Source organism: Ambystoma mexicanum, chromosome 5q, assembly GCF_040938575.1.
Source record: "Ambystoma mexicanum isolate Mex_15411 chromosome 5q, UKY_AmexF1_1, whole genome shotgun sequence".
In the NCBI taxonomy this organism is placed as follows: Eukaryota; Metazoa; Chordata; class Amphibia; order Caudata; family Ambystomatidae; genus Ambystoma; species Ambystoma mexicanum.
The window spans coordinates 667,860,931-667,883,872 of NC_090933.1; the positions used below are offsets into that span (position 1 = coordinate 667,860,931).

At 48.7% G+C, this 22,942-nt stretch overlaps 1 protein-coding gene across 4 annotated transcripts in view; it reads left to right on the plus strand.

Annotated features, from left to right (window-relative positions):
* Positions 1-22,942, plus strand: part of MTFR1 (mitochondrial fission regulator 1) — a 558,490-nt gene that overhangs the window by 197,901 nt on the left and 337,647 nt on the right. The window contains exon 1 of one of the 4 annotated variants that reach the window (XM_069621119.1): positions 661-680. The exons of the other annotated variants lie outside the window; for them this stretch is intronic. The gene's annotated coding sequence lies outside the window, so the exon portion shown is untranslated. Of the gene's footprint in view, positions 1-660; positions 681-22,942 lie in introns of those variants that run through there. 4 annotated transcript variants of the gene reach the window in all.

Genomic DNA, 22,942 nt, shown 5'->3' on the forward strand with positions numbered 1-22,942 from the left:
ATTGTGATAATCCCCATCAACAATCCGCAAAGCCTGCAGACCATATCTTCCAGTATTTAGTAGTGATCAGAATGACAAAGACTGAGACGAGAAAGGGGACTGTCCAAATGAAGATTGCTAGACTGAACCAAAAGGAACAGTCTAGTGTTTGAGGGAAGCCGATTGGCTCTGAGCATCTCCCTTCCTTGAAGCATGAGTTTAAAAATGGAACACATGAAAGCAAAAGGCGTTCTCCTCCAGGTACCAACCCAAAAGCCGGAGACGGGTGTGATGAGCAGTGCAGCACCAGCAGACCAGAAGAAGACGGCGTACCAACCCAAAATGGTATCTTGAGAGCTTCTGGAGTGGTGGCAGCGAGTGAGGAAGTCGACCAAGACACTCCGACCTAGTTGGGGGGCAGAAAGCACTCCAGGCCGTGATTGGTGACGACCGCCAGCCAGGAGAGAAGCTGACAAGCAGGCTTTGTACTGGCTGCTCGGGAGTGCATCGCCGGTAGCCAGTGGAGCTGCCAGTGAAAAACACGCAGTGGGAACCGAACGCTGAGACAGGCTTTATACCAGCATGGAAATCGAGAACACTCAGTGCCACTGTCGTGGGGAGGGGAGAAAGACTCTGAGCTCTGCAGAAGTAGCAAGGAGAACTGGAGTGGGAGCGGCACCGAACGGAGGAAGAAAACATGGGTGAGTGCATGGTGGAGGGCTGCGAAGCCGGGGTGGAAATACAGAGACTGAAAAGGGTCAACTAATTGACGAGTGGGGAGGAAGGGGCTCCTTGACAAATTCGTTGTCAACTTCACAGTTGCAATACCTGAGAGTTGAAAGCAAGTAACATTATGAGAAAAAACAACGTGGGCAAGACACATGCCCCCCTGTTCTTAACATTGATGAACAGTGACATACAAAGTCCTGGCAGCAGAGTATACCAGGTGTTTTGCGAGTCTGGAACTTGCACTCAAGTTGTGTTTTTAAAGATGAATCCCAAGGAAGATTCATGCCCTTAGAATTTTGAATTGCATTGAATGATTGAATGTGGAATTGACTTGGGGGCAAAAGGGGGGGGGGGCAGTCATTTCCCCTGGAGTGGGTTGCAATACCAAGCAGAGCGGGTTATCCTCTTGAGCTATAGGAACTTGGATATGCGTTTGAACCTATATTGTGCTGGAGAGGGACCTGGGGAAGGGAGTCATTCCCTAAAACTGTGAACACAATCCATTTGGAACTTTTGTTGGATTTGAACCTTTTTAGTGAACTTTAACATTTGTGCACCTTCAGAGCCAAAGACCCTACCGTTCGCACCTTTACTTTTAGAATGTGAGGGCTATGTTCGGATTTCAGACACAGGACATTTGTGCTTTGGACATCTTGACACAGCACAGACCCTTAGTTTTGGTTGAGGTACAGAAATGCCTCCTAGGTTGTGGACAGTGAGGCATTTTCCAACCTTTTATTATTTGGTAAGTTTATACCGATCACAATGAGTCAGTCCCGTGTGTCTGTTTCTCATTCCGGTTTCCTCAAAGACTGCTGAACAACGGGAGGCACAGAAGTTTAAGTGACCAAAAACCTGCAGATTCGTAACAGGGGCAGGACTTGCTCCCAAAGCAAAGATGACTGCTGCGATTCTTGAATCCAGGAACGCACGCCGCAGACCCACATCAAGTGGGGCAAATGAGACACTGGACGAAGACACTATTCAGAGACTCCTTAAAACGATAAGCATAATCTAACCAATTAAGAGAACCATTGGAGGAGGCTATGAAAAAACTAAGGCCAGAGCAAACTAGTATTTGGGGAGGCAAAGAGAAGGTTCACAGGGGACCAAGAACACCACAAGGGGTTCCTGTAGAGCTGAGGGGCTAGAGCCCTGACAGAGCATGGGTGTAAGAGCTGCAGAAGTTGACAACCCTGTAGAAGACTGTTAGGCATGCTTACAGATGGCTGTAAAGCCTGCCCCCTTCAACTCCCCCTCCCCCTCCCCCTCAATGTCCCTTCAAAAATGTTGTTCAAGTGAATTGGGCACTCTATCCCTTAATTCCGCTGAGCAAGGGGTTAGCCACGCACAATCTCCCTGGATGGTTTGCAAATAGTGCTATGGCCACTGTATTCCTAGTATAGATTGAGGGAGATATATGGGATAAAAAAAAAACTACCGTTCGTTTTGAGATCATCAGAAGTTGCTGAGCATTTTTGTGTGCTAGGGGAAATAAGCCCAAGAACTTAAAGGTGACTTGAAATATTTGTATAATTTACGGTTGGGGATACCTTATCCCTTTTTATAATACATAGACATCCCCTTTAATACCTGGTATCTTGCTTAATCTACTTTAAGATATTCCAATTGATGGATATAATCAATGTTAAAGCTGTTAAGTGCTGAGGACGCGCATACTCCTGTTTGTGTAGATCTGCGTAATAGCTGAGTAGTTAAGGGGTTAAAAACTGTTTTGAGATTTAAAAATAACAGGCAGGTTATTTCTCTCCCATTTTGAACTCGACCGTGCACACAATAAACGTACTACCATAAACCTTTCCTAATCATTTCATGCCTGTTAAGTTTCACAAAGCAATTTTAGAAGAACGCGGTCGGGAAAGCTGGTTGTGGTTATGACCGCTCAAATTCTACTCTTGTGCTGGCTCAAGCAGCAGGCATTGTGCCTTCACAACCGAACTGTAATAACGGACTACAGTTACTGTAGTGAATTTCTTTTTACAAGTCCATATAGATGCCCTAACCAGCCTGTAATAACATTTGCATGCTTTTTTAAAATATTGCAGTTGAAACTTCTAACCCCTCCTCAACATCTTATTACAGGATTTTATAATGGTATTGCCGGCTACCATATATTATAAAAGTATTGGAGCTGGAACCCTGACTCTATTTTCACCCATCCTGCACCCTTTTCTTGCATTTTCCCTGTAGGCATTTCTCCACATTGCCCCTCATAGACAGAATAGTGGTAATACGCCTACCATGTGTCCTTCCTACCAGAGGAATTTCTCAGATCCTGTGGGAGATCTGTAACCTTAGTAGACTCAGTACGCAGACACTTCGTTGCTTAACCCCATCTTTAATCTTCTGCTTAGTTGCAAGTAGGGAATACTATTGTTATTTGTAGAGGAAAGTGTTGAAACCTACTTTAGTGTTATTTGTTTTGTTGGTTGATCACAGTACCCATATTGCTGTTTAACCAATGTCAACCTATATTGAGTTGAGGACTGTTCCTGCATATTGTTTTATGCCATTCAGTGAGGCTCCTCTTTTCTTGGATATATGTATTGCACTTCTCAAAATTCAGATAAAACATCCTGTTTTTGGTAACCTATTGTCATTCCATCCAACTACCCCCTCCTACACCCTCCTGCTGCAGATTCTGAATGGTCTCTGGAGCGATTCTGTCCAACATTTATTTTCTAATTGAACATGGAATTGCTCCACTTTTCCATTGGGAAATATTGTATCTCCTTGGAGTACTTAATGAAAGAAATTTATATTGCAAATACTGGAGGCAGATAAGTGTTTGATACGTTGACTAAGCAAACATGGTTATCTGAGACCTACGCACATTTGAACATGGTTTATTTAAATAAACAGAAGAACTCTTGCCACATGCTGTTTAGGTTTACCAAAAGCTGGAACCAAGAATAAAAAGGAATAAAAGCTTGACAGGGTTCTGCATTGTTTATGGATGTTTGTCATCGTAAGAGGAGATTTTGGTGAAAGAAAGCAAGAGTGTGTGCAGAACATAGAGTAGGAAAGTGCATTCCAAAGTTTAGGGGGTCAGAAAGGAGAATGAAAAAACTGGAAAGAGCCATAGGTGGACGGGCGACAGTTTATAGAATGACTGACTGGGGCAAGTAAGAGCAAACAGAAACCAGAGAAGAGAGAAAGGCGGAAGACTGAGCCCAATTTAAACGCAATGCAGAGATTGGGCTGAGGTGTCTAGCCTGGAAAGAAAGCCAGCAAGGGAGGGAGAGAATGGAATGGGACAGCAGCAGGCAAATAAGACTGATAGACTGAAGAAGTGGGGGGAGCGGGAGTGACACAAAAGTAAGGCTCAGCAGTCAAGAAGGGGAATTGCTTGTAGTAAGTCTTGGAAGCAGAAACATTGTAAAGTTGGTAGCAACTAGTCTCGTCAAGCAAAGAAATATGTTTAAAGAATCACATTTTAGATATTATAGGTAGATTATTGAGAGGGGAAATTAGAGTGCAAATGCAGGCAAAGGGGAATGGTCAAAGAGAAGATCATTCTTTGAATTAAAATGTGGTGTGGATGGGCATTTGAAGCAGTACATTGGAGCTTCAAGTGTGAATTCGGGTAGTGAAAGAAGGAAAGAAAATTTTGAGAATAATCAATGTAAAATGGACAGTTTAAATCGTCAGATACAATAATAGAGAAGAGAGGAAAAAGTATGGAGGGATAATAGTAAAGAACGGAGTCTTGAGGTGCACTGAAGTTTAGAAGAGCAAAGGGAAACCCCTACCAAGGAGACCGAACTGGAGCGATTAGAAAGTTAGGAATAGAATTGAGAGTCAGAAATGACAGAGGAAAGCAGAGAATAATGGTCCACTGTGTCTAAAGCTGCTAGTCCGAGGATGGCTTAGATACTGGTAGAGGCAACCAAATTTGTGTAAAAGAACAGTTTTAGTGGAGTGAACCAGACTAAAACCAGATTTAAGTGGCGGTAAGAGTGCATTTGAAACAAGGTTTCTCATGTTTGTTAATCTGCTTAGAATCGCATGCTGTGCATAGTCCGACATCCAGTGGTCACTGCGGAGTATTGCATTTTGTTTTTCGTAGTCGAAAAGGGGACGTCGACAAGGCGTGTCTGTAACACTATCCCTATAGTGACGTGCGTTGTACCCACAATCCCTCACGCGTCGAGGTCCCTCAGATTGTTTTTTTCCGCCCAGTTATTGGTCGCCGCTATGCGGAGCTCCTCGAGAGACATTGCGAAATCATTTCTTCGACCCATGGTCGTTTATTATTATTAATATCTAACACATAGATCCCTCCCTCGACGAAGCTGCAAGCTGTTTCTCCGCCGAGCAAGATCTCCGACGGAAGCACGAGCGGAGGGAGAGTGGGGTTGTGTGATCTTTTCTTTTCACTCCGAGAATGCCTTTCTCTTTCCCCTCCCTCTCTTTCGAGGTCGTAATCACACTTCTTGCCCTCAGCTATGGAGAGGACGCCGTTTAGGTTTTGCCCACTTTGCAAAGGCAAATATACCTGGAAGGACAAGCACAAACGGTGCAACCTTTGCTTGCCCCTCGATCACAAGGACGGCTGTGCGGCCTGTAAGTTACTTAAGCCCAAAACGATAAAGGACCGCAGGGTCAAAAGGTGGGCGGCCTATGCCATGTCTAGGTCAGATTCCTCGCCCGCTGCCGCCGCCGAATGTGACGAGGACAGTGATTACACGGCCTCCGTAACGGAGGTTGTAGACCTCTCGAGGAAGCGTTATCGCTCCTCTTCGTCCGTCCCCAGCCCCGACAAGCCCGGCTCACGGCCAGCTTATGGGGATGAACACCCCGGCGACAAGGACGCACACAAGAAATCTCAGAAACACATACCCCACGGCACGCATTCGTCGAAGACTAAGGCAGCCATAGCGCCAATGGAGGCGCCGGGCCCACCGGCGTCTTCTGCCGACCGCAAGGGTCGCCACCGCTCCCGCGACAGGTGACCGGGCACTCTGGAAATAAGGGCGCTAACCCCAAACCCTCAGGCGGCGGCGCGTCTCGTAAGAGTGTGCACGTTGCCAGTAAAGACTCGACGGTACCTAGCGCGACGGCGAGCGATTCCCTCGGCAGACAGAATGATCGCCGAAAGCCACGCGCGTATATCTTCTAAGGACAGCCAGAGACGGACGACAAGTGACACGCCGAAAACCGCGCAGAAGGCCAAAGAAACGCTGAAGGCGCCGGAAAGTAGGCTGGGACAGCTCCCACCGTCGACAGAAAGCCCTAGCCTGCCAGAACACTTCTCAGAAGGCGAAGGCACCTTATCTTCGACGCTATGGGACAGATCTAGGCGAATACAAGGAGAAGAAACTCCTTTTTCACTTCCAGACCCCTGTGGCCTACCTCAGTGGACCTTAGAGAAGTTACATTCCTGTATGCACAAGTTAGACAGATTCATGGCCATTCCAGGACACCTAAAAGACCTACGGAGGTACTCCTAGAAAGTCCAAGGGCTAAATACCCGAAGTTGTTCTATAACCCCTTTCAGGAGGATATGAACTCTTAAGACCTCACCGAAGAGGACACTCACTTCCAGGAAGGAGAGGAGTTCATTAATGATGAAAACCAACAAGAGGGGAGAAGGCTTCCATGAGGACACTAACATAAGTGAGGAAGGGTACGAAGAAGACCCAGGTGAGGGTGACCCAAATCCCTGGCTGTCCCCATCAGGGTCTACAGAGCCAGACATTAAATACATCAGGTCTCCTCAGACCACACCAGTTAGGAACCCTTCGCCTGTTGACGATCAGCCCACCTTTAACGCGCTGCTGAGGAAGGCAGCAGCACATTTTGAGGTCGAAACTGGGGAGGTCACCCCAGACACTGACTTTGTGGAAAGGATTATCAAAGAAAAACCCCCCACCAGCCAAACCATTCCAATACTCTCCTCTGTTAAGAGACAAACCAACCCTTCACTGGCCACCCCTGCACTAGTAAGAGGGGTTAATCCAAGAATCGAAAAATTGTTCTCACCCTCTCAATCAGACCCACTATATATTAAGGGTCACTCAATCCCGGAATCCTTAGTGGTGACTAACACTAGGGAAAGGGCTGGGGTTCCACTGTCTACCAGCGAGGCACCCCCGGATAAAGAGGGGAAAAAGCTTTATGCCTTAGCCAAAAGAATTACCACCTCGGCAGCGTTCTCAACTAGAATTGCCAATAATAACACATTGCTGGCAAGCTACGCTGATGCGCAATGGGGAAAGCTTAAGCAGGACATCGAGGAAGTCCCTGAACCCCTAAAAACTAGATTGCTGGCTACAGTTAATGAAGGGTCTCTGGTCAACCAATGCATCGTTAAGAATACCCTCGATGCAGCGGAAACAGCTGGCTGCTCTTTGGTACAGGGAATTCTGCTGAAGCGCCACGTCTGGCTTCGCAATTCCGGGTTTAAGGCGGAAATGCAAGCAGCGCTCATTAACAAGCCTATTGAAGAGTCTAACCTCTTTGGAAAGGCAGTGGACAACGCACTGGAAAATTCGAAAAAAGAATTTGATACCATAAAGACCTTGGACCAAATATCAAAGCCCCCTAACAGGTGGGGATTTGGCAACAAGCGTTCTTTTCGTGGCCAACGCCAGCAACAGAATCAACAACTTCAATATTCTGCCAACAACTACCAAAGTAATAGTGGCCAGTACAATCAGAGAGGTCAACGCCGTGGCAAGGGGAGAGGCCGGGGTTCCACCCCTAGAGGCTCCCAAGCCACCAACACCACCAAGTGACGCGAAGATTCGGGTCCCCTCCCATGCATTGCTGGTCGGGGCCGGTTAACATCCTTTCTTCCAGCATGGGAGGGAATAACATCAGACCGCTGGGTACTATCCACCGTAGCCCGCGGCTACTGTATAGAGTTCAACAGTTCCCCAACATACAGACCCCCGAGGGGACGACGCATGATACCAGAACACCTCGCCATCCTTCTCCAAGAAGTGGACCAGCTACTGGAGAAAGGAGCTATAGAGGTTGTGCCTCTATTTCAGGTAACGGAAGGTATTTATTCAGTGTACTTCCTTGTACCCAAAAAGGATCTAACCATGCGCCCTGTATTAGATCTGCGCCCAGCGAACAAGTTTGTCAAACCCCAAACGTTTCGTATGTTGACCTTACAGGAAGTGATCCCACTGCTATCACAGGGAGATTAAATGACAACACTGGACATGAAAGATGCATACTTTCATATTTTAATGTTGCCAGCGCACAGAAAATACCTCAGGTTCATGATAGAGGGCAAACACTACCAGTTCAGAGTGCTACCCTTCGGCATAGCATCTGCACCAAGGGTATTCACGAAAGTACTGGCAGTGGCAGCAGCCCACCTGCGCAGGTTATCCATCCCAGTATACCCTTACCTCGATGACTCGCTCATAACAGGGGATTCTTCCGAGACCTGCTTCTCAAACACCCAAAAGACTGCAGACCTTTTGTTCCAACTGGGCTTCTCCATCAACGAGAAGAAGTAAAGTTTAGACCCCAGCCAAGTCAAACAATTCCTAGGGGCTCTAATTCGAACAAAGGACGGCCTCGTCTTCCCCTCCAACGAGAGGGTCCAAAACATGCTGCTTCAGATCCCCCAATATGTGGCAGGTCGGGAGGTGACTGTGCGCAAAGCGATGCGCTTGCTAGGAATGATGGCGTCATGTATTTATTTGGTACTTCACGCGCGCCTGCGCCCAATGCAAGAGTGGCTCAACAGCCAGTCGTGTCAGGCCAGCGGACAATGGGACGATCTAGTGGTGGTCTCGCAGGCCTTGGTTCTCTCGCTACGGTGGTGGACAAAGGAAAACCTGGTAAGTGGGAAACCCTTTGCCACACCCACAGTGGAAGCCACTCTAACCACAGACGCATCCCTCACAGGATGGGGGGGGCTCACCTATCCCATCAGACTGCTCACGGAGAGTGGACTCCGAGCGTAGCATCCAAGCACATAAACCTACTGGAGCTACTGGCAGTGTTAAAGGCACTAAAAGCCTTCCAGGAACACCTACAAGGGAAGACAGTGATGGCCCTTACGGACAGCACTACAGCCATGTACTACCTCCAAAAAGCAAGGGGGCACCCACTCTCCAGGACTGTCCAAGCTGTCCCAGAATATCTGGAAGTGGGCTCTCAAACACAACATGTTCCCACTGTCGCAACATGTACCAGGGGAACTCAATCTGCTAGCAGACGAACTCAGCAGAGACTTCCCTCTGCCCTCAGAGTACGAATGGCAGTTGCATGAAGACATCGTCTTCGACGTCTTCACTCAATGGGGATTCCCAGAAATGGACCTGTTTGCAACTCTGGAGAACTCACAATGCCAAGATTACGCCTCCAGGTACCCCCAGAACCAATCCAAGGGGAACGGTTTATCGATTCCATGGTCAGGGAAATTTGCTTACGCCTTTCCCCCGACTCCCCTTCTCAACAAGATTGTGCACAAGATGCACCAGGAACAAGTTACCATGATACTAGTGTCCCCTATGTGGGCCCGGCAGCCATGGTTCGCTCACTTGATGGAGATGTCTATATCTCCCCCAGTGAAACTTCCCTGTCTGCACAACATGCTGTCACAGGACAAGGGCAGGACACTGCATCCATGCCCTCAGACCATGAACTTAGCAGCCTGGCTCCTGAGATCATAGAATTTGGACACTTACAACTCCCGCAGAGATGCATGGACATCCTCAGGGAGGCTAGAAAGCCTAACACTTGTCACTGTTATTCTAGCAAATGGAAGAGATTTGTCATCTGGTGTAGAGGAAGAAGCATCGACCCAGTTGACTGCTCCCCCACGCACATTGTCCTGTACCTGACCCATTTACTGGACTCAGGTCTAGTGTTCAATTCCATTAAAGTCCACCTAGCGGCACTTTCTGCATACACCACTTCCCAGCTTAAAGTGTCGTGGTGGAAAGTCCCAGTTATCAAATCCTTCATGGAGGGAGTAAAGAGAATACACCCTCCGATAGCAAACCCAGCTCCCGGCTGGGACCTGAATGTGGTACTTACCAGACTCATGTGCTCACCCTTTGAACCCATGCACAGAGCGACTCTTAAAGACCTCACTCTTAAGACCGCTTTCCTAATAGCTATCACCTCCATTAGGAGAGTGAACTACAGGCTCTTTGTTTTAGACCCCTTTGTAGCAGTTCACAAAGATAAAGTGTTTCTACGCATGCACCCAAGGTTTTCACTGAAATTCATCTCAAAATTCCATGTAAACCAGTCAATAGAACTACCAACGTTCTTTCAAAACCCTTCCAATTCGGGAGAAAAAAGTCTGCATACACTTGATGTGCGCAGAGCTGTCATGTTCTACATGGAAAGAACCAGACCACTGAGGGAGACTAATCAGTTCTTTGTCTCGGTGGCAGCAGGAAGAGAAGGAGATGCAGTTTCAAAATCCACTATATCTAGATGGATTGTTCAATGCATCACTCTGTTACACTCTTGCTAAGAGAGAACTACCCTTCAAGCCACGAGCACATTCTACTCGAGGTACTGGGGCATCCATAGCATTCATTGCAAATGTTCCCCTTGAGTCCATCTGCAAAGCGGCAACCTGGAGTTCTGTGCACACCTTTACAAAACACTAATGTCTAGATGCACACTCTAGATCTGACTCCCAGGTGGGACGGGCAGTATTAAGACATCTTTTCTCTACTGTTCCTTCTCATAACCCACCGCCAACTCCGGGTACTGCTCGCTAGTCTATGCACAGCATGTGATTCTAAGCAGATTAACAAACGTCAGAAGACAATGCATTACTTACCGTAAAAGCATTTCTGATGGTTGTATCTGCTAAGATTCACATGCGCCCACCCTTCCTCCCCGCTCGGATGGAAGGAACATAGACACCTTTCTACATCTCTCTCTCTTTTCTGTACTCACTCACGTATAGAAGGCTCCCTCAGGGCAGAAAAAATACAAACAGAGGGACCTCGACGCGTGAGGGATTGTGGGTACAACGCACGTCACTATAGGGATAGTGTTACAGACACGCCTTGTCGACGTCCCCTTTTCGACTATGAAAAACAAAATGCAATACTCTGCAGTGTCCACTGGATGTCAGACTATGCACAGCATGTGAATCTAAGCAGATACAACCATCAGAAATGCTTTTACGGTAAGTAATGCATTGTCATTTGAGAACCGGAAGTGTTTTCCAAGGAATTTGGAAATAAAATAACAAAGGAAGGAACGGGTGTATCAAGTGAGGGTTTTTCACGAATTGAAAGAACTTTTCTGTGCTTTAAGTAAAGGGTACAAAGCCTTTTCTGGAGGCTGAGGGAAAGCTTCAGGAAGAGCAGTAAAACAAGAGAAGGAACTAATAGGCTGAAGGAGTGGGACGTAGGGGATTGTGAAGGGGAGAGAGATGAGGGAGTAGGAGGGAGAAAGGATGAACAAACTTCGTTTATCCGTTTTGAAGGTAAATCAGTGGCTGAGAGTTTAATTCAGAGTGGGATGTCTGTTCAAGGATACAGAAAATTATTAAGTGAAGGGATCACGAAGAAATGAGATTGGTAATAATTGAGCATGAAATAGATTGGGCTTGTAGTAAGACTGAAGAGAAGATGCAGCAAGGTCAAAAGGGTGTAATTTCTTTCAGCAAAAGACAATTTTGCAAATTGATTAGGATGCAAGTAAGAAGTTAACAATGGTTTTGAGAGAGTGGGCTTTACACAAAGGGATGTGGTGGGAGTGGTAGAGTTAAGGTGCTAGCAGGGGACATGAGGGTAGAGTATGAATCTTGATGAACATCCAAGACTGGATGGAGCATGTGGATACCAATGTCTGTCAACATAAAGGAAAAGGTTGAAGGAATGGAGGAAACTACGCTTTTGGCAAAAGACGAAAACAGGTTGTCTACAGTGGGGAAAGGGAAAATAGAAATTGGGGAATCAGACTACTGTTTGGACAAAACTAGATCAAGGGGAAAAGCAGAGATGTATGAAGGAGGGTTGGGACGTTTAGTGAAATGGGGGAGTCTGTAATGGGAAGAAATTGGCAGGTCAAATTGTGTAGCGATGGATGCTAAAGCTGGGGTAAACATGTAGACTCGCAAGCTACTAGCCGCCCTAAAGTCACTTGCCACCTCAATTCTACACACACACACACACACACACACACACATCACACCATTTATAACTCCCTCAGGATCAATTATCACAAGCCGATGGCTAGTGGGGAGTGTAAATGTTGCACCCTGCTGAAGTCATTAGAATAAAAGCAAAGTAGGACTATAAAAGGAAAGTTAATAGCAAATCCCTGTCTTTGCAAAAGGACGAGAGGCCTATGAGGACAATAGACTATTAGAAGTGAGGTTTAGAAAAAGAAAGTGTCCTTCAAAGGTTGAAAAATCAGGAAGAGGTGAAGAGGAATCCAGTAAGACTGGTATATTATAGCTGTACCGCTTCAGATGCCAAGTGGGGTAAGGGGAGTGCTAGAAGGTGGTTTGGGATGTTGAGAGCAGCAGGCATTTGGGTATTAAAAAAGAGTCTAAGCCTCAGCAAAACTGTAATTGAAGTTGGAAGAAGCGATTAAGAATGGAGTAGGGTTTGTATTGTATTGTATTGTTTATTTGATAATGCGCACAAAACCCAGGGGTAGCCGGGCGCAGCAGGTACAAGGTTACTTAAGCTTGGGTTACATACAGAGTATAGGCGAGAAACAACATAACAGTACAGTAAGAACATATCAATACACGCCGTGTGGAAGGAAAAAAAGTAGCATATTGTAGTTTTGAGGGAGTGTACAGGTGTAGGTATGAGAACAGAATCGATTTGGGCAACGGTATCATGGTCATTGGGTGCCACGAGAGTTAGTTGTCATTTGTCCAGAGCCAGTTTTTTACCTTGCATCTAAAATTGGAGTAGGGTAGGTTGGCTCTCAGTGCAATGGGCAGTGCGTTCCAGGCCTGGGCAGCTTTGACAGGGAAGCTTGCTCCGCCCGCTTTGGAACGTCTGAATCTAGGGGTTTCGAGCAGGTAGTGGTTAGTAGCCCTAGTATGGTGCCTGGATGATTTTCTAGTCAGTCTGGCTGAGATGTAGGGGGGAGCAGTGTTGTTGAGCCCTTTATGGGTAAGCGATAGTGTCTTGAGCAGGACTCTGTCGCTGATTTTGAGCCAGTGGTGGTCTTTCCTAACGTTTGAGATATGTGCTTTGCGGGGTATGTCAAGGGCTGCTCTAAGAGCGTTGTTTTGAAGGATTTGCATTTTATTTATGATGGATTTGTTGGCACCTGCATAGAGGGCATTGCGATAGTCCAGTTTGGACATGACTAATGCATTGGCAAGCATGATGCAGTTGGTTTTAGAGAGGTAAGGTCTACAGGTCCTGATTAATTTGCAGGTGTACGCTGTAGAGGATGCCAGGGTGTTAACTTGTTTTTTGAGGGATAGAGTGGAATCGAGGTAAAAGCCCAGGGTTTTTACCTCGGTGGCCACCTTGATTGTGTTGCCATCTATGTTGAAATTACGATAGTTGGGGCTCAGTTTTTTTAGGTTAGAGTCGGAAGCCAGTATTAATATCTCAGTTTTGTCATTTAGGCAGAGGCAGTGGGAGGCCATCCATGCCTGAATGAGGAGGTAGATTTTGTTTACTAGAGCCGTATCTTCGACAAAGTTGCCTGATAGAGGTATGAGAATCTGCGTACCGTCCGCATAATTTGTGAGTAACATCAGTGTGAGTTCCAGAGTGTAACATCAGTGTGAGTTCCAGAGTGCGTTAGACAGGGGGAAGACGGATAGTAAGTAATAGGAGATATAGGAAGAATAGTAATAGAGCTAAAGATGCATTGGAAAAAGCTGAAATTGTGACCCAAAATTCATAAACAGTACAAAGGCCAACATGACAAAGATCAAACCCGAATGATGAAACAGTGTGAGAGTAAACACAAACTGGAAGATTAATGTAGACACATGGAGAAGTGTTCCACAACCCAAGGTGGGAAAGATGGGGATCCGCGAATAAGTTCTGGAAATGGCAGTGCCGCCACCTGCGGACACAGCAGTGTGATGGTAGTCGCAGGGCGGTAGATAAAAGGTGGCCTCATGACGCAGGGAGCTTCTCCCTTCAAACCCCCCCCCTTGTTTCCCCTCTCCCCCAACAATGGGCATGCACCGATCCAGGTTGGAGGAGACGTTCCACAGCAAAATCATAAAGATGGCAGTGCTTGCCTCTAGGGTCGGTATTATGACTGGCAGAAAACAAAGGGCACAGAGGCCCTCTTCAAAGTGCACATACAAAGATCCTGCAAAGGGGAGTAAGGGGGCAAAGGACAAAGCCAAAAGGTAGCTTAGGTCCCCTGCAGGGCTTTCTTGGCAGATGGAGATGCATTACCCACCCCCCTGCAATGTGCATGCTGGTAAAGGGAGGGTCCGTGGCAGGCCAACGGTGGCAGCATCAGATTCCAGAGCCTCGGTCTGTTGACTGGTTGCTACAGACCAGCAGACATCCTAGGCACACAGAACCACTCCCAGAAGAGCACAGCCGCAGATTGACAGTGATAGTGATGGAAGAGGATTGATGGCAAAATCCCAGTTCTGCATAGAGGATGCAGCTTTGTCTCTGTTTACCCCAGCAGTGCAGCACATTTTGCCATAGGAAACGTTCTTAAGTATGGTACACCCTTGTCTAGGTATTGGTACCCCTGATTTCCCCATTATATATTGTTGATTCAAAATGCGTGTCAGACAATAGTGATTTTAGGCCCAGTTTAGTGTTTGCCGAAGTAAAACGCTTTCAGTCCATTGCCTGCAAGGGTGTGATTTTTTTCCAGAAACCTTCCCGTTGGCTATCCCAATTTAACCTTTTTTACTGTAACTTGACATTCATGGCGTCGAACAAGAAAATTGTGTAATTAAGTGAGATATTTGAAAACTGACATTGGAAAATTACAACATAATGTAGTGTGGACGGTTGTGTTCAATGGACATCACCCTTTTCACAATTAACACTATCCATAAGGATACATTAAAGCTTAGAATTTTTGACCGTTTTGAAATATTACCCAGCTATCATTAATTTGTCACTATTTCATATGGTTGAATTATGTCATTTTTCCATGCTTATTAATTTTGCATTATATTTAGGGAGTTGTGCCAGGAATTCCTGGCTCGCTGCCAGTCCGCAATTATACCTTTTTAGTCTAACAGGAGTATGGCTTGCCTGCAGTGAATTTAGCACGCTTGTACTTTGCAGCTATTTTAGTAATCGTGAGGGGGCGCTGTTGAGCAGCCTGCAAAATGGCTGCCTAGTGCAAGAGCTCTGTGCCTAGCTGCCTTTTATCCGTCGACATATGCGGTTCTGCTTTGGATCCTGTGTCCCTGCCACGATCCCTGCACTGCGGCCAACCAGCACTATCCGCACGTCAAAATTTGGGAGAAATCGGACCCTCGGACCCAGAGATCTTCGTCCCGCTGTGTCTTGCTGAGGGCCTCCCTTGAGCCTCCGACTGGCCCTGTCCTCATCGTGGCCTGATTGGGTGCCTCCCGCCGGATTCGCTGCTGGCTGCTCTGCCCCTGGCGCCTTGGACCACACACTACACTCGTGGGCCGGTCCGTTCCTGTCCCGGCCCCGCCTGACTGTCCTTTCAGTTGGGGGCTTAGGCCGCGGCCGCCTGCGGTGCGTCGGCTGCCCGTCTATGGTCGTGAGGGGCCTGGGCTGAGCTGCTTGGTACGGACCGGTGGGGATCGCTGTCACGGCCTGTTTCCTGCATCGCTGCTGATCTGAAACCCAGCTGAATCCAAATGGTGTGTCCATTTTGTAAGGGATTTCTGTCTCGACGCTGATCCGGTGCCGGTCAGGTGAGGAGTTGAGGGGGTGGCTCCACCTGGGCCCTACATGTATCCGCGATTCTTCTACCCTCTCCCCTGACACTAGCTGGCGGCGTGTGCATTACTTGGTTCCTACCTTGGAGCACCGGGACACGGTCATTCTACGGTGGATTGCCCTATCACCCACACTTCAGCCGCGTGTCTATAGGGGTGCCTCTCCCGCTGGAATCTCCCTCTGCCGCCCTGCCATACATTGCTTGGGAGTTGTAACCTCCCCAGATTTGACACTGCTCCCTGTGGTGGTGTCCTCCGTGGGAACCGCAATCGAGAATGTGATGATCCATTTAGCCTCATACTTGGCTGAGCTATATATTTAGACTTCCCGCGCACAGGGCCTCCTCAATATCTGACTCACTAGCTGGACTGGCCGCGGGGGGCTGTGTTCTCAATTTGCCGGGTTGCTCTTGTCCAACCTGTAGCGGCCCCCAACACCACCAGAGCCTGCTCCCTCCATCTTATCTTCCCTGTTGGTTCTGGCCATGTCGAGCCGCTCCAAAGGATCTGCTAAAGGGGGTGCCATGGACAAATTTACTAAGGCGGTCCCTCGGCCTGAGGTGGGCCATACGTCGCCCCCAAAGGAAGAACTTGACAACAGCCCTAATCCGGGGGTGGCGGCACCAGACCTCACTGCCATGATGGAATCAATGGCTAAAAACTTTGCCTCCTTCCACGAGAAGCTTAACGACATTAATGCAAACATTGCCCCACTCAAAACCCGTGTTGACCAGGCTGGATCTAGAATTACTGAAGCCGAAAACCGGATCTCCTCCAATGAAGATGCGATACACGCACTTCAGGACACTGTAGCCACCTTATCACGCGACATGAAGAGCGTAAAGGCAAAATGCGATGACTTGGAGTCCCGCTCCCGTAAAAACAACCTGTGCATCATTGGGGTCCCTGAAACTGCCCTGAAGGGGCGCATGGAGGACGCAGTCGAACAACTACTCAAGGACTTGCTGGGTGATCCGAACCTCTCCCCTTATTTCACGGTTGAGCGGGCTCACCGGGCCCTTTCCCCGCGACCCAGACCTGGCGATAGCGCCAGGCGCATTATAGCCAAGATTCTTAATTATCGTGACATGGACCTCATCCTTCGCCTGTCACGGGAGAAGGGGGAGCTGCTGCTCGAGTCTCACACTATTAGAATCTTCCCAGACTTTTCGGTGGCGGTGCAGCAGGAGAGACGTCAATTCCTTGGCGTCAAGAAAATGCTCCAGGAACGCAATGTCCCATATGCAATCTTATTGCCTGCACGACTCAAAATCACCCATAAGGGCAAATTGTACTTTTTCACCATCCCTGACGAGGCAGTTAAATTCATTGAGATGCAAATACCGCTTCAGGGTTCTGGAGACGGCTGTGCTGATAATTGATTACGAATGGCACGGATTGTAGACACTTATTGAACTTGTTAACTTAATCTGCAAATGCGTTACTGGTAAGGTTGCTCTGTTCACTGAGACGTTCTGGCTCCCGGCAGCGCGCGCCTCGGGCGTGTGTGGGCCACGAAATGTCGGCGTTGGCCATTTACCTCTCCCCCTACCCGGGTCTGAGCGCTCACATCAATTTCCCCTGAATCCTTGGTCGATCTGGGGGGGTGGTGGCTGGTTCCGGGGTCGACCGTGCAATCCGTTAACTAAGGTGGCGCGCCCCACTCAGGGCACGCTGACTCACGGCATGCCCATAAGGCTGATTACATTGGGATGATTTACACCGCCGCCCACTATGGGGTTGCGCTTGCTTGGGAGCCGGACGTCTCACCGGGTGCTGTTTGCGCCTGTGATGAATCGCGTCTCTGCCGTTTTTACGAGCTACAGCATTAATGTGCACATCCTTCTTGGCGTGTTAGCGAGGCACTCCACAGAGCTAATCTTGCATTGTTTTGTTGTCCTACCGCAATTTCTGTCTTCCTGTTGTTCAAATGCAGGTCTATAATCTCTCTGCGATAAGCCCCGTTCCCCATATATGGGACACAGGGGTGAACACTATTTAACTGTTGAAACTGTTTTGGTTTGTTACGGAACCGCAGGGGCTCGCGCGCAGTCCCTGGTTACCCGCTCCACGGGCGGGGGCCTGCATCATGTGTCTGCCACCACTGTTCGATGTGCAACAGAGCCATTTGGCTCCTAGCGTGCTAGCGCACGGCAACGGCGCACCCCATTGCGATTGCACTGGTTTTTTTCAAACCTTTGGTATGTGTTGGCCCCAGTTGGGCCTTAAGGCAGTTTGGGCCAGGTTGGGGACGGCCCAACTGCGCGCAGTTAAGTGTGGGCGATGTTTACGCTGCTGATCTATGGTTAGTGGTGAGGGTGGGGGTTGGGAAAGGGGTGGTTTTTCAAAAAGGCACACAAGGTTTCGTGGCGCGCATACTGAAGGGCCACATGCCCACTTGCTGTTCCAACTCTGGGAGCTCATACCATCACTGGAGCTGAGATGTTCACTGAAATATGGGTACTGTGTGTGTAGATGCCTACCTCTGAAATGGCTACTATCATAATGTCCTGGAATATTCGGGGGCTGAGCAATCGCACGAAGGCCCATAAGATTGTGGCCTATGCCAACAGACACAATTGCAAGATCTTGCTTCTACAAGAGACACATTCCAATGGACTCATCCCGAGGGCTGTTGCCCTGTCATGGTGTTCCGCCAGGTTCTTTACCTCCTATTCCACACAATCTAGTGGCGTTCTCACGATGATCCACAAATCAATTAAGTTTGTGCTGCACAAAAGCTACATTGACCCTGAAAGTCGTTATGTCATACTACACTGTACACTGGTCAATAAAGAGTACCTGCTGGTTAACACCTACTGTCCCAACGTAGATTCTCCGGAATTCTTTGACACTCTAACTACCATACTGTTGGGCTTCGTAGGGGTGCAGATTATGTGGGGGGGGGGAAATCTGAACCTTATTCTGGACACTGTCCTGGACAGAACTGCCACAGCTGCCAGAGTTTTGTCTGGTGCGGCGCGCAGGCTGCATGGTTACATGCAGTCGCTCAACATCTGTGACGCCTGGTGAACACTTCACCCCCAGCAGCGGGAATAAACCTATTATTCATCTGTACATGATAGCTCGTCCAGGATAGATTTGTTCTTGGTCTCTAGGGAGGCAAGGGGTAGGGCGGAGGATACATGCATTTTGCCCTGCACATTTTCGGATCACGCTCCAATCACACTGTCCTTGGGACTGGGAATTCCCACTCCAACACTCAGCACCTGGCGCTTTAAGTCCGAAGCCCTAAAAGACTTTGGGCCTCATTACGAATCAGGTGTTAAGGGCTTAACGGCGCCGTAAACGGCGCCGACCCTTAACGCCTGATTACAAGGCCCCTTAGCGCCATGGTGATATTAACGCCTGTTTTTTGCAGGCGTTAAAATCCATGGCGCTAAGGGACCATGGTGCTAATTACGCCACTGTAATTTACGGTGGCGTAATTAGCGCCTTCCCCACTCCCATTATGCCCTATGGGGCAGGAATGGGGAAGGGTAAAATGGGAAATGGGGATTTACCGCCCCACTCACCTTGGAATGGGGCAGTAAATCCGCCATCCACCATGGTGTAAACGTAGTTTACACCATGGTGGTAAGGGTACGACCCAGGCGGTAACTTACCGCCTGGGTCGTAATGAGGCCCATTGTGTTTAAGTCTGAGATACTAGCTGACATTCAGTCGTTCTTTGAACTTAACTCTCTTCAGGACACGTCCGCCGCGGTTAGATGGGAGGCCTTTAAGGCTTACATTAGGGGTATGTCTATCTCCCGGGAGGCTGGGGTGATAAAAGCCATTAGAGCCACCCTTGGCTGATCTGAGGCCAAACTGAAAAGACTGGAGCAATGTTGTTCCACCGGTACTGACCCCTCCATTCTTGCCCAAATCTCGGATGAACTCCAAGTATTTAACACACTAGCTACCAGCGAAGTTCATTACTTCAGCCGCCCGCAGGCTGCCAGGAAATATGGAGAGGGGGGACAGACCCGGGAAAACGCTTGCGACACTTGTGAGGGGGGGAGTGTCATGATATCTGCTTCCAAAAGGTCAGGGTTTTCCCAACTCCCTTGGAAGCAGATCCATAACCCAGGTTCCGAGTGCCAACCAGTCCCAATTGGGACCTTTTGGACCCAGTCCTGGCACCAGTGGCACCAGGCTCATAAATATGCCCAGTCCCAGCGCTGGAAGCGCCGGGCTCATAATGCTTGGGTGGACTTACCTGCAGCAGACCATGCTGCTTACTTGCCTGCCAGTTGAGCCTCTGATCCTCTTCTGTTTGGAACTACTTTTCCTGTTGGGTGGGGCAGGAGGCACTCCCTAGATTCAGAACACTGGAACTCTCCTGGAAAGCAGGAACTCTTTTCTTACCTAGGCGTGGCTGTGGAAGGAGACAGCTAAGCACTACAGGAGGCTATTTAAACCACACCCGATGGATGAATCTTGCTTTGCGTTATTCTGCATCCTCTGCAGCAGAACGCTCATCGTGTCTTCTGCATCTGATCCTGGGCCTAAGGAAAAAGGCTTACCATCCTGAATCCAGTCTTCAGCAACACCTATAAAGACAAAGAACAGGTTAGCATTACGGTCTTCAGTGACAGCTCTTCACTTACCTGGTCCATCGGCTGTCACCAAAGCCTCGCGCTGCATTCCGGCATCTGAAAGACAAAGGCTTACCTACTCTTCGTGCGCTCCGGAGGTCTTCACACTGCATTCCGGCATCTGAAAGACAAAATCTTACCAACTCTTCGCACGCTCCGGAGGCCTTCGGCGCTGCATCCCGCATCTGAAAGACAAAACAAGGTGCGTTTAAAGACATTGGGGAACTTTAATACTCAGTGCCATTACTCCTTTCCACATCTAACCCAGTGGGTATTCCGGCACCCTGCAGCCGCTCCGAACTTGTACCTGCAAAATAAAAAGACAGTTAGAGCGCATCGTGAAGCAGGCAACAAGCGCTTACTTACGTGCTTCCAGGCGCTTCTATTCATCACACGGGCTCCATCTTCAACTCACTTCAGCCTGTCATCCGCCATCGCCGGAACCCTGCAAAACAAGAAACCTCATTACTAAAGACTTTAAAGACATTAGAATTACTCGAAACTTACCGTTTGTGCAGTAAACGACGGACAGCAGTCCTCTGAAGTCAAGAGGCCTGCTCCCCTTATCCAGTGAAGAAACTGGTTACAGCACCCTGCCCCGAGGCAGATGGAGAGCACAGCGTTCACTTACCTAAGACATCTTACCCTTCGAGTCAGACATACAGTGCACAGAGGTCCAGCCCAAAGAGCCAGCCGTGTGTTACACATCACCTTTGAAGATACGGTATACGCCCAGTCAAGACCGGCGCCTCTACGGAAATCAGGTGAGCGTTACAGGGAGTTGGGCCGAAAGCAGATCATTTCCATCAAAGATCGACATGGTGACGCTCAATGGGCGGGCCAACAAATACTGGATATATTTACTGAGTTCTAAAGATCCCTTTACTCCCAGCCCGTAGAGCATACCGAGCAACATATGCGAGAACTCCTCGATCAGATCCCCACTACGGAAATTTCCCCACAGACCCGGGACCAGTTGGACGCCCCGTTTACGCTAGACGAGATAGTAACTGCTATCTCGGACTTACCCAAAGGCGAGGCGCCGGGTCCTGACGGGATCACTGCAGACTTTTACCAAGAGCACATAGCTATTCTGGCCCCCCAGCTGTTGGAGGTCTGGAATGAGGCACTCCGTACCTCCATCCTTCCCCCTTCCATGCGGGAAGCGGTCATCACGGTGCTGCTCAAACCGGGTAAACCTGATGACGAGTGCGGGTCCTATAGGCCTCTCTTCCTCATGAATCTCGACACACAGATCTTTGCTAATCGCTTTCTGCCTATTTTGATGCACTTGGTACAAGAAGACCAAGCAGGCTTTGTCCCTGGTAGGTCCACCTCCCATAATATCAGGAGATTGTTCAATGTTATGTCCCGTATAGATCAAGATGTCCAGGCCGTAGCGGTTACGTTGGACGCTCAGAAGGCCTTTGATATGGTCTCTTGGAAATACATGTGGCTGGTCCTCGAAACAATGGGCATTGGCCCAAACATGATGGGGTTCATCTAACTATTATACACTTCCCCTGTTGCGCGAGTACGAGTTAACTCACTAACATCCGAGATGTTCACGCTATTCAGAGGCACCAGACAGGGTTGCCCCTTCTCCCCGATCCTTTTCGCGTTGGTGATAGAACCAGTGGCAGACTTTGTCCGTGCACAACACTCGCGTAAAGGAATAAGACTGGTAGACGATCCTGAAATTATCTCAATATGCTGACGATGTCCTACTATATGTCCGAGATCCCACAACCCACCTAGATCCCATACTGAGAGATATCACCCGTGTCGGCACCCACTCCGGATTTACGATTAACTACTCCAAATCAGAGATCTTCCCGCTCACTAAAACTACCCTACAGCCCACCACCAAATATCCCCTGCGCTGGGCCCCGGAGGGTGTTAGATACCTGGGGGTGCAGATATCCCTCACTAAACCCACCTTGCTTGCCGATAATTACTCAGCTGTAGCGCGAACAGTTGAGACCAAAATCTCACAATGGCGCACTCTTCCGTTATCCGTTGCTGGCTGACTATCTCTTAATAAAATGATCTTGCTCCCCAAGCTCTTATACACCTTTTGCAATATACCCATGTGGCCAGGGAGGGCATATTTCACTAAATTGCATACGCTTTGTGCACAATTCCTTTGGCACTCCGGTGCAGTGCGCAAGAAGTGGACTGACATGGCACTTTCATACAAACGGGGTGGTATTGCTGCTCCGGACCTAGCACTATACTGGATCGCGGCCCAGGCCCAGCGTGCTACTCATTGGTACCCTGGCTCCCCAGTGCGCCCACATGTCAAACTGGAGCGGCTTGCGTCTGCTGGTATCAACTTAATGTCCTTAATACTACATCGACACTATGCACCCGATTCCCCCATCAACCCCACTGTTGCGACTCTGTATGCCTGGTCTCGTCTGCTATGCTGGACAAGTGGGCCCTCCCCATTTTACAAATGGCTTCCCGTATGGGCCTTGCCTTCCCTGGCCTGGAGCCCATGCTGGATACAGCTTTGGCCCGGCACTGGGGTGCACTGGGGTATCGGACGCTATCCGACTTCTATCCTGAAGGCAAATTCATAGATCCCCAAACTTGGAGACTGGGGCACACCAGATCCCCCCCCTAGAGACTATTCAATACTACAGGCACCGCGCCGCGTTCCACACCATGTGGCCCTCCTTTCCTGATGAGCCCCCAGATAACCCGGCAATAGCATATATCGCTAACTCGGGCGGTGCACGGGGCGTCGTCTCTTCCTTGTATCAAATCCTACAAGACA